Below are 12,642 nucleotides of genomic sequence, written 5' to 3' on the forward strand. Positions count from 1 at the left end.
TGATGCAGTAGTAAAGACAACTCTGGATAGTACCAAGCAGTGATGCTGTACTAAAGACCACTCTGGATAGTACCAAGCAGTGATGCAGTAGTAAAGACAACTCTGGATAATACCAAGGAGTGATGCAGTACTTAAGACCACTCTGGATAGTACCAAGCAGTGATGCTGTACTAAAAGACCACTCTGGATAGTACCAAGCAGTGATGCTGTACTAAATACCACTCTGGATAGTGCCAAGCAGTGATGCAGTACTAAAGACCACTCTGGATAGTACCAAGCAGTGATGCTGTACTGCAGACAAATCTGGATAGTGCCAAGCAGTGATGCAGTACTAAAGACCACTCTGGATAGTACCAAGCAATGATGCTGTACTGCAAACCAATGTGAATAATACCAAGCAGTGATGCAGTACTAAAGACCACTCTGGATATTACCAAGCAGTGATGCTGTACTGCAGACCACTCTAGATATTATCAAGCAGTGATGAAGTACATTAGACCACTCTAGATAGTATCAAACAGTGATGCTGTACTAAAGACCACTCTGGATAGTACCAAGCAGTGATGCAGTACTAAAGACCACTCTGGATAGTACCAAGCAGTGATGCTGTACTGCAGACAAATCTGGAAAGTACTAAGCAGTGATGTATCACTGCAGACAGCTCTGGATAGTACCAAGCAATGATGCTGTACTGCAAACCAATGTGAATAATACCAAGCAGTGATGCAGTACTAAAGACCACTCTGGATAGTACCAAGCAGTGATGCTGTACTGCAGACAACTCTGGATAGTACCAAGCAGTGATGCTGTACTGCAGACCACTCTGGATAGTAGAAAGCAGTGATGGAGTAATGCAGAAAACTCCAGATAGTACCAAGCAGTGATGCTGTACTTAAGACCACTCTGGATGGTACAAAGCAGTGATGCTGTACTAAAAGACCACTCTGGATAGTACCAAGCAGTGATGCTGTACTAAAAGACGACTCTGGATAGTACCAAGCAGTGATGCAGTAGTAAAGACAACTCTGGATAGTACCAAGCAGTGATGCTGTACTAAAGACCACTCTGGATAGTACCAAGCAGTGATGCAGTAGTCAAGACAACTCTGGATAGTACCAAGCAGTGATGCTGTACTAAATACCACTCTGGATAGTACTAAGCAGTAATGCTGTACTAAAGACATCCCTGGATAGTACCAATCAGTGATGCTGTACTGCAGACCAATCTGGATAGTAACAAGCAGTGATGCTGTATTGCAGACCACTCTGGATAGTACCAAGCAGTTATGGTGTACTGCAGACCACTCTGGATAGTAGATAGCAGTGATGGAATAGTGCAGACAACTCTGGATAGTACCAAGGAGTGATGCTGTACTAAAGACCACTCTGGATAGTACCAAGCAGTGATGCAGTACTAAAGACCACTCTGGATAGTACCAAGCAGTGATGCTGTACTGCAGACCAATCTGGATAGTACTAAGCAGTGATGTAGCACTGCAGACAGCTCTGGATAGTACCAAGCAATGATGCTGTACTGCAAACCAATGTGAATAATACCAAGCAGTGATGCAGTACTAAAGACCACTCTGGATAGTACCAAGCAGTGATGCTGTACTGCAGACAACTCTGGATAGTACCAAGCAGTGATGCTGTACTGCAGACCACTCTGGATAGAGAAAGCAGTGATGGAGTACAGAAAACTCTGGATAGTACCAAGCAGTGATGCTGTACTTAAGACCACTCTGGATGGTACAAAGCAGTGATGCTGTACTGCAGACAACTCTGGATAGTACCAAGCAGTGATGCTGTACTGCAGACCACTCTGAATAGTACTAAGCAGTCATGCAGTAGTAAAGACAACTCTGGATAGTACCAAGCAGTGATGCTGTACTAAATACCACTCTGAATAGTACTAAGCAGTAATGCTGTACTTAAGACATCCCTGGATAGTACCAATCAGTGATGCTGTACTGCAGACCAATCTGGATAGTACCAAGCAGTCATGCAGTACTGCAGACCAATCTGGATAGTACCAAGCAGTGACGCAGTACTGCAGACCAATCTGGATAGTACCAAGCAGTGATGCTGTACTGCAGACCACTCTGGAGGGTACCAAGCAGTGATGCTGTACTGCAGACCACTCTGGATAGTAGATAGCAGTGATGGAATAGTGCAGACAACTCTGGATAGTACCCAGGAGTGATGCTGTACTAAAGACCACTCTGGATAGTACCAAGCAGTGATGCTGTACTAAAAGACCACTCTGGATAGTACCAAGCAGTGATGCTGTACTAAATACCACTCTGGATAGTGCCAAGCAGTGATGCAGTACTAAAGACCATTCTGGATAGTACCAAGCAGTGATGCTGTACTGCAGACAACTCTGGATATTACCAAGCAGTGATGCTGTACTGCAGACCACTCTAGATAGTATCAAGCAGTGACGAAGTACATCAGACCACTCTGGATAGTAGCAAACAGTGATGCTGTACTAAAGACCATTCTGGATAGTACCAAGCAGTGATGAAGTACTTAAGACCACTCTGGATAGTACCAGGCAGTGATGCTGTACTGCAGACCAATCTGGATAGTACTAAGCAGTGATGTAGCACTGCAGACAGCTCTGGATAGTACCAAGCAATGATGCTGTACTGCAAACCAATGTGAATAATACCAAGCAGTGATGCAGTACTAAAGACCATTCTGGATAGTACCAAGCAGTGATGCTGTACTAAAGACAACTCTGGATTGTACCAAGCAGTGATGATGTACTGCAGACCAATCTTAATAGTACCAAGCAGTGATGCAGTACTGCAGACCACTCTGGATAGTACCAAGCAGTGATGCTGTACTAAAGACCACTCTGGATAGTACCAAGCAGTGATGCAGTAGTAAAGACAACTCTGGATAGTACCAAGCAGTGATGCTGTACTAAAGACCACTCTGGATAGTACCAAGCAGTGATGCAGTAGTAAAGACAACTCTGGATAGTACCAAGCAGTGATGCTGTACTAAAGACATCCCTGGATAGTACCAAGCAGTGATGCTGTACTGCAGACCAATCTGGATAGTACCAAGCAGTCATGCAGTACTGCAGACCAATCTGGATAGTACCAAGCAGTGACACAGTACTGCAGACCAATCTGGATAGTACCAAGCAGTGATGCTGTACGGCAGACCACTCTGGATAGTACCAAGCAGTGATGCTGTACTAAACACAACTCTGGATAGTAGATAGCAGTGATGCAATATTGCAGACAACTCTGTATAGTACCAAGGAGTGATGCTGTACTAAAGACCACTCTGGATAGTACCAAGCAGTGATGCTGTACTAAAAGACCACTCTGGATAGTACCAAGCAGTGATGCTGTACTAAATACCACTCTGGATAATGCCAAGCAGTGATGCAGTACTAAATAAAACTCTGGATAGTACCAAGCAGTGATGCTGTACTGCAGACAGCTCTGGATATTATCAAGCAGTGATGCTGTACTGCAGACCACTCTAGATAATATCAATTAGTGATGAAGTACATCAGACCACTCTGGATAGTACCAAGCAGTGATGAAGTACTGCAAACCAATGTGAATAATACCAAGCGGTGATGCAGTACTAAAGACCACTCTGGATAGTACCAAGCAGTGATGCTGTACTGCAGACAACTCTGGATAGTACCAAGCAGTGATGCTGTACTAAAGACCACTCTGGATAGTACCAAGCAGTGATGCTGTACTAAATACCTCTCTGGATAGTACCAAGCAGTGATGGAGTACTGCAGACAACTCTGGATAGTACCAAGCAGTGATGCTGTACTGCAGACCAATCTGGATAGTACTAAGCAGTGATGTAGCACTGCAGACAGCTCTGGATAGTACCAAGCAATGATGCTGTACTGCAAACCACTGTGAATAATACCAAGCAGTGATGCAGTACTAAAGACCACTCTGGATAGTACCAAGCAGTGATGCTGAACTGCAGACATCTCTGGACAGTACCAAGCAGTGATGCTGTACTGCAGACCACTCTGGATAGTAGAACGCAGTGATGGAGTACTGCAGAAAACTCTGGATAGTACCAAGCAGTGATGCTATACTTAAGACCACTCTGGATGGTACGAAGCAGTGATGCAGTACTAAAGACAACTCTGGATTGTACCAAGCAGTGATGATGTACTGCAGACCAATCTTAATAGTACCAAGCAGTGATGCAGTACTGCAGACCACTCTGGATAGTACCAAGCAGTGATGCTGTACTAAAGACCACTCTGGATAGTACCAAGCAGTGATGCAGTAGTAAAGACAACTCTGGATAGTACCAAGCAGTGATGCTGTACTAAAGACCACTCTGGATAGTACCAAGCAGTGATGCAGTAGTAAAGACAACTCTGGATAATACCAAGGAGTGATGCAGTACTTAAGACCACTATGGATAGTACCAAGCAGTGATGCTGTACTAAAAGACCACTCTGGATAGTACCAAGCAGTGATGCTGTACTAAATACCACTCTGGATAGTGCCAAGCAGTGATGCAGTACTAAACACCACTCTGGATAGTACCAAGCAGTGATGCTGTACTGCAGACAACTCTGGATATTACCAAGCAGTGATGCTGTACTGCAGACCACTCTAGATAGTATCAAGCAGTGATGAAGTACATTAGACCACTCTAGATAGTATCAAACAGTGATGCTGTACTAAAGACCACTCTGGATAGTACCAAGCAGTGATGCAGTACTAAAGACCACTCTGGATAGTACCAAGCAGTGATGCTGTACTGCAGACAAATCTGGAAAGTACTAAGCAGTGATGTATCACTGCAGACCACTCTGGATAGTAGAAAGCAGTGATGGAGTACTGCAGAAAACTCTGGATAGTACCAAGCAGTGATGCTGTACTTAAGACCACTCTGGATGGTACAAAGCAGTGATGCTGTACTGCAGACAACTCTGGATAGTACCAAGCAGTGATGCTGTACTGCAGACCACTCTGAATAGTACTAAGCAGTCATGCAGTAGTAAAGACAACTCTGGATAGTACCAAGCAGTGATGCTGTACTAAATACCACTCTGAATAGTACTAAGCAGTAATGCTGTACTTAAGACATCCCTGGATAGTACCAATCAGTGATGCTGTACTGCAGACCAATCTGGATAGTACCAAGCAGTCATGCAGTACTGCAGACCAATCTGGATAGTACCAAGCAGTGACGCAGTACTGCAGACCAATCTGGATAGTACCAAGCAGTGATGCTGTACTGCAGACCACTCTGGAGGGTACCAAGCAGTGATGCTGTACTGCAGACCACTCTGGATAGTAGATAGCAGTGATGGAATAGTGCAGACAACTCTGGATAGTACCCAGGAGTGATGCTGTACTAAAGACCACTCTGGATAGTACCAAGCAGTGATGCTGTACTAAAAGACCACTCTGGATAGTACCAAGCAGTGATGCTGTACTAAATACCACTCTGGATAGTGCCAAGCAGTGATGCAGTACTAAAGACCATTCTGGATAGTACCAAGCAGTGATGCTGTACTGCAGACAACTCTGGATATTACCAAGCAGTGATGCTGTACTGCAGACCACTCTAGATAGTATCAAGCAGTGACGAAGTACATCAGACCACTCCGGATAGTAGCAAACAGTGATGCTGTACTAAAGACCATTCTGGATAGTACCAAGCAGTGATGAAGTACTTAAGACCACTCTGGATAGTACCAGGCAGTGATGCTGTACTGCAGACCAATCTGGATAGTACTAAGCAGTGATGTAGCACTGCAGACAGCTCTGGATAGTACCAAGCAATGATGCTGTACTGCAAACCAATGTGAATAATACCAAGCAGTGATGCAGTACTAAAGACCATTCTGGATAGTACCAAGCAGTGATGCTGTACTAAAGACAACTCTGGATTGTACCAAGCAGTGATGATGTACTGCAGACCAATCTTAATAGTACCAAGCAGTGATGCAGTACTGCAGACCACTCTGGATAGTACCAAGCAGTGATGCTGTACTAAAGACCACTCTGGATAGTACCAAGCAGTGATGCAGTAGTAAAGACAACTCTGGATAGTACCAAGCAGTGATGCTGTACTAAAGACCACTCTGGATAGTACCAAGCAGTGATGCAGTAGTAAAGACAACTCTGGATAGTACCAAGCAGTGATGCTGTACTAAAGACATCCCTGGATAGTACCAAGCAGTGATGCTGTACTGCAGACCAATCTGGATAGTACCAAGCAGTCATGCAGTACTGCAGACCAATCTGGATAGTACCAAGCAGTGACACAGTACTGCAGACCAATCTGGATAGTACCAAGCAGTGATGCTGTACGGCAGACCACTCTGGATAGTACCAAGCAGTGATGCTGTACTAAACACAACTCTGGATAGTAGATAGCAGTGATGCAATATTGCAGACAACTCTGGATAGTACCAAGGAGTGATGCTGTACTAAAGACCACTCTGGATAGTACCAAGCAGTGATGCTGTACTAAAAGACCACTCTGGATAGTACCAAGCAGTGATGCTGTACTAAATACCACTCTGGATAATGCCAAGCAGTGATGCAGTACTAAATAAAACTCTGGATAGTACCAAGCAGTGATGCTGTACTGCAGACAGCTCTGGATATTATCAAGCAGTGATGCTGTACTGCAGACCACTCTAGATAATATCAATTAGTGATGAAGTACATCAGACCACTCTGGATAGTACCAAGCAGTGATGAAGTACTGCAAACCAATGTGAATAATACCAAGCGGTGATGCAGTACTAAAGACCACTCTGGATAGTACCAAGCAGTGATGCTGTACTGCAGACAACTCTGGATAGTACCAAGCAGTGATGCTGTACTAAAGACCACTCTGGATAGTACCAAGCAGTGATGCTGTACTAAATACCTCTCTGGATAGTACCAAGCAGTGATGGAGTACTGCAGACAACTCTGGATAGTACCAAGCAGTGATGCTGTACTGCAGACCAATCTGGATAGTACTAAGCAGTGATGTAGCACTGCAGACAGCTCTGGATAGTACCAAGCAATGATGCTGTACTGCAAACCACTGTGAATAATACCAAGCAGTGATGCAGTACTAAAGACCACTCTGGATAGTACCAAGCAGTGATGCTGAACTGCAGACATCTCTGGATAGTACCAAGCAGTGATGCTGTACTGCAGACCACTCTGGATAGTAGAACGCAGTGATGGAGTACTGCAGAAAACTCTGGATAGTACCAAGCAGTGATGCTATACTTAAGACCACTCTGGATGGTACGAAGCAGTGATGCAGTACTAAAGACAACTCTGGATTGTACCAAGCAGTGATGATGTACTGCAGACCAATCTTAATAGTACCAAGCAGTGATGCAGTACTGCAGACCACTCTGGATAGTACCAAGCAGTGATGCTGTACTAAAGACCACTCTGGATAGTACCAAGCAGTGATGCAGTAGTAAAGACAACTCTGGATAGTACCAAGCAGTGATGCTGTACTAAAGACCACTCTGGATAGTACCAAGCAGTGATGCAGTAGTAAAGACAACTCTGGATAATACCAAGGAGTGATGCAGTACTTAAGACCACTATGGATAGTACCAAGCAGTGATGCTGTACTAAAAGACCACTCTGGATAGTACCAAGCAGTGATGCTGTACTAAATACCACTCTGGATAGTGCCAAGCAGTGATGCAGTACTAAACACCACTCTGGATAGTACCAAGCAGTGATGCTGTACTGCAGACCACTCTAGATAGTATCAAGCAGTGATGAAGTACATTAGACCACTCTAGATAGTATCAAACAGTGATGCTGTACTAAAGACCACTCTGGATAGTACCAAGCAGTGATGCAGTACTAAAGACCACTCTGGATAGTACCAAGCAGTGATGCTGTACTGCAGACAAATCTGGAAAGTACTAAGCAGTGATGTATCACTGCAGACAGCTCTGGATAGTACCAAGCAATGATGCTGTACTGCAAACCAATGTGAATAATACCAAGCAGTGATGCAGTACTAAAGACCACTCTGGATAGTACCAAGCAGTGATGCTGTACTGCAGACAACTCTGGATAGTACCAAGCAGTGATGCTGTACTGCAGACCACTCTGGATAGTAGAAAGCAGTGATGGAGTACTGCAGAAAACTCCAGATAGTACCAAGCAGTGATGCTGTACTTAAGACCACTCTGGATGGTACAAAGCAGTGATGCTGTACTAAAAGACCACTCTGGATAGTACCAAGCAGTGATGCTGTACTAAAAGACGACTCTGGATAGTACCAAGCAGTGATGCAGTAGTAAAGACAACTCTGGATAGTACCAAGCAGTGATGCTGTACTAAAGACCACTCTGGATAGTACCAAGCAGTGATGCAGTAGTAAAGACAACTCTGGATAGTACCAAGCAGTGATGCTGTACTAAATACCACTCTGGATAGAACTAAGCAGTAATGCTGTACTAAAGACATCCCTGGATAGTACCAATCAGTGATGCTGTACTGCAGACCAATCTGGATAGTAACAAGCAGTGATGCTGTACTGCAGACCACTCTGGATAGTACCAAGCAGTTATGGTGTACTGCAGACCACTCTGGATAGTAGATAGCAGTGATGGAATAGTGCAGACAACTCTGGATAGTACCAAGGAGTGATGCTGTACTAAAGACCACTCTGGATAGTACCAAGCAGTGATGCAGTACTAAAGACCACTCTGGATAGTACCAAGCAGTGATGCTGTACTGCAGACCAATCTGGATAGTACTAAGCAGTGATGTAGCACTGCAGACAGCTCTGGATAGTACCAAGCAATGATGCTGTACTGCAAACCAATGTGAATAATACCAAGCAGTGATGCAGTACTAAAGACCACTCTGGATAGTACCAAGCAGTGATGCTGTACTGCAGACAACTCTGGATAGTACCAAGCAGTGATGCTGTACTGCAGACCACTCTGGATAGTAGAAAGCAGTGATGGAGTACTGCAGAAAACTCTGGATAGTACCAAGCAGTGATGCTGTACTTAAGACCACTCTGGATGGTACAAAGCAGTGATGCTGTACTGCAGACAACTCTGGATAGTACCAAGCAGTGATGCTGTACTGCAGACCACTCTGAATAGTACTAAGCAGTCATGCAGTAGTAAAGACAACTCTGGATAGTACCAAGCAGTGATGCTGTACTAAATACCACTCTGAATAGTACTAAGCAGTAATGCTGTACTTAAGACATCCCTGGATAGTACCAATCAGTGATGCTGTACTGCAGACCAATCTGGATAGTACCAAGCAGTCATGCAGTACTGCAGACCAATCTGGATAGTACCAAGCAGTGACGCAGTACTGCAGACCAATCTGGATAGTACCAAGCAGTGATGCTGTACTGCAGACCACTCTGGAGGGTACCAAGCAGTGATGCTGTACTGCAGACCACTCTGGATAGTAGATAGCAGTGATGGAATAGTGCAGACAACTCTGGATAGTACCCAGGAGTGATGCTGTACTAAAGACCACTCTGGATAGTACCAAGCAGTGATGCTGTACTAAAAGACCACTCTGGATAGTACCAAGCAGTGATGCTGTACTAAATACCACTCTGGATAGTGCCAAGCAGTGATGCAGTACTAAAGACCATTCTGGATAGTACCAAGCAGTGATGCTGTACTGCAGACAACTCTGGATATTACCAAGCAGTGATGCTGTACTGCAGACCACTCTAGATAGTATCAAGCAGTGACGAAGTACATCAGACCACTCTGGATAGTAGCAAACAGTGATGCTGTACTAAAGACCATTCTGGATAGTACCAAGCAGTGATGAAGTACTTAAGACCACTCTGGATAGTACCAGGCAGTGATGCTGTACTGCAGACCAATCTGGATAGTACTAAGCAGTGATGTAGCACTGCAGACAGCTCTGGATAGTACCAAGCAATGATGCTGTACTGCAAACCAATGTGAATAATACCAAGCAGTGATGCAGTACTAAAGACCACTCTGGATAGTACCAAGCAGTGATGCTGTACTAAAGACAACTCTGGATTGTACCAAGCAGTGATGATGTACTGCAGACCAATCTTAATAGTACCAAGCAGTGATGCAGTACTGCAGACCACTCTGGATAGTACCAAGCAGTGATGCTGTACTAAAGACCACTCTGGATAGTACCAAGCAGTGATGCAGTAGTAAAGACAACTCTGGATAGTACCAAGCAGTGATGCTGTACTAAAGACCACTCTGGATAGTACCAAGCAGTGATGCAGTAGTAAAGACAACTCTGGATAGTACCAAGCAGTGATGCTGTACTAAATACCTCTCTGGATAGTACTAAGCAGTAATGCTGTACTAAAGACATCCCTGGATAGTACCAAGCAGTGATGCTGTACTGCAGACCAATCTGGATAGTACCAAGCAGTCATGCAGTACTGCAGACCAATCTGGATAGTACCAAGCAGTGACACAGTACTGCAGACCAATCTGGATAGTACCAAGCAGTGATGCTGTACGGCAGACCACTCTGGATAGTACCAAGCAGTGATGCTGTACTGCACACAACTCTGGATAGTAGATAGCAGTGATGCAATATTGCAGACAACTCTGGATAGTACCAAGGAGTGATGCTGTACTAAAGACCACTCTGGATAGTACCAAGCAGTGATGCTGTACTAAAAGACCACTCTGGATAGTACCAAGCAGTGATGCTGTACTAAATACCACTCTGGATAATGCCAAGCAGTGATGCAGTACTAAAGAAAACTCTGGATAGTACCAAGCAGTGATGCTGTACTGCAGACAACTCTGGATATTACCAAGCAGTGATGCTGTACTGCAGACAACTCTGGATAGTACCAAGCAGTGATGCTGTACTAAAGACCACTCTGGATAGTACCAAGCAGTGATGCTGTACTAAATACCTCTCTGGATAGTACCAAGCAGTGATGGAGTACTGCAGACAACTCTGGATAGTACCAAGCAGTGATGCTGTACTGCAGACCAATCTGGATAGTACTAAGCAGTGATGTAGCACTGCAGACAGCTCTGGATAGTACCAAGCAATGATGCTGTACTGCAAACCACTGTGAATAATACCAAGCAGTGATGCAGTACTAAAGACCACTCTGGATAGTACCAAGCAGTGATGCTGAACTGCAGACATCTCTGGATAGTACCAAGCAGTGATGCTGTACTGCAGACCACTCTGGATAGTAGAACGCAGTGATGGAGTACTGCAGAAAACTCTGGATAGTACCAAGCAGTGATGCTGTACTAAAAGACCACTCTGGATTGTACCAAGCAGTGATGCTGTACTAAATACCACTCTGGAGAGTACCAAGCAGTGATGCAGTACTAAAGACAACTCTGGATTGTACCAAGCAGTGATGATGTACTGCAGACCAATCTTAATAGTACCAAGCAGTGATGCAGTACTGCAGACCACTCTGGATAGTACCAAGCAGTGATGCTGTACTAAAGACCACTCTGGATAGTACCAAGCAGTGATGCAGTAGTAAAGACAACTCTGGATAGTACCAAGCAGTGATGCTGTACTAAAGACCACTCTGGATAGTACCAAGCAGTGATGCAGTAGTAAAGACAACTCTGGATAGTACCAAGCAGTGATGCTGTACTAAATACCTCTCTGGATAGGTCTAAGCAGTAATGCTGTACTAAAGACATCCCTGGATAGTACCAAGCAGTGATGCTGTACTGCAGACCAATCTGGATAGTACCAAGCAGTCATGCAGTACTGCAGACCAATCTGGATAGTACCAAGCAGTGACACAGTACTGCAGACCAATCTGGATAGTACCAAGCAGTGATGCTGTACGGCAGACCACTCTGGATAGTACCAAGCAGTGATGCTGTACTAAACACAACTCTGGATAGTAGATAGCAGTGATGCAATATTGCAGACAACTCTGGATAGTACCAAGGAGTGATGCTGTACTAAAGACCACTCTGGATAGTACCAAGCAGTGATGCTGTACTAAAAGACCACTCTGGATAGTACCAAGCAGTGATGCTGTACTAAATACCACTCTGGATAATGCCAAGCAGTGATGCAGTACTAAATAAAACTCTGGATAGTACCAAGCAGTGATGCTGTACTGCAGACAGCTCTGGATATTACCAAGCAGTGATGCTGTACTGCAGACCACTCTAGATAATATCAATTAGTGATGAAGTACATCAGACCACTCTGGATAGTACCAAGCAGTGATGAAGTACTGCAAACCAATGTGAATAATACCAAGCGGTGATGCAGTACTAAAGACCACTCTGGATAGTACCAAGCAGTGATGCTGTACTAAATACCTCTCTGGATAGTACCAAGCAGTGATGGAGTACTGCAGACAACTCTGGATAGTACCAAGCAGTGATGCTGTACTGCAGACCAATCTGGATAGTACTAAGCAGTGATGTAGCACTGCAGACAGCTCTGGATAGTACCAAGCAATGATGCTGTACTGCAAACCACTGTGAATAATACCAAGCAGTGATGCAGTACTAAAGACCACTCTGGATAGTACCAAGCAGTGATGCTGAACTGCAGACATCTCTGGATAGTACCAAGCAGTGATGCTGTACTGCAGACCACTCTGGATAGTAGAACGCAGTGATGGAGTACTGCAGAAAACTCTGGATAGT

Source organism: Oncorhynchus clarkii, chromosome 28, assembly GCF_045791955.1.
Source record: "Oncorhynchus clarkii lewisi isolate Uvic-CL-2024 chromosome 28, UVic_Ocla_1.0, whole genome shotgun sequence".
Lineage (NCBI taxonomy): Eukaryota > Metazoa > Chordata > Actinopteri > Salmoniformes > Salmonidae > Oncorhynchus > Oncorhynchus clarkii.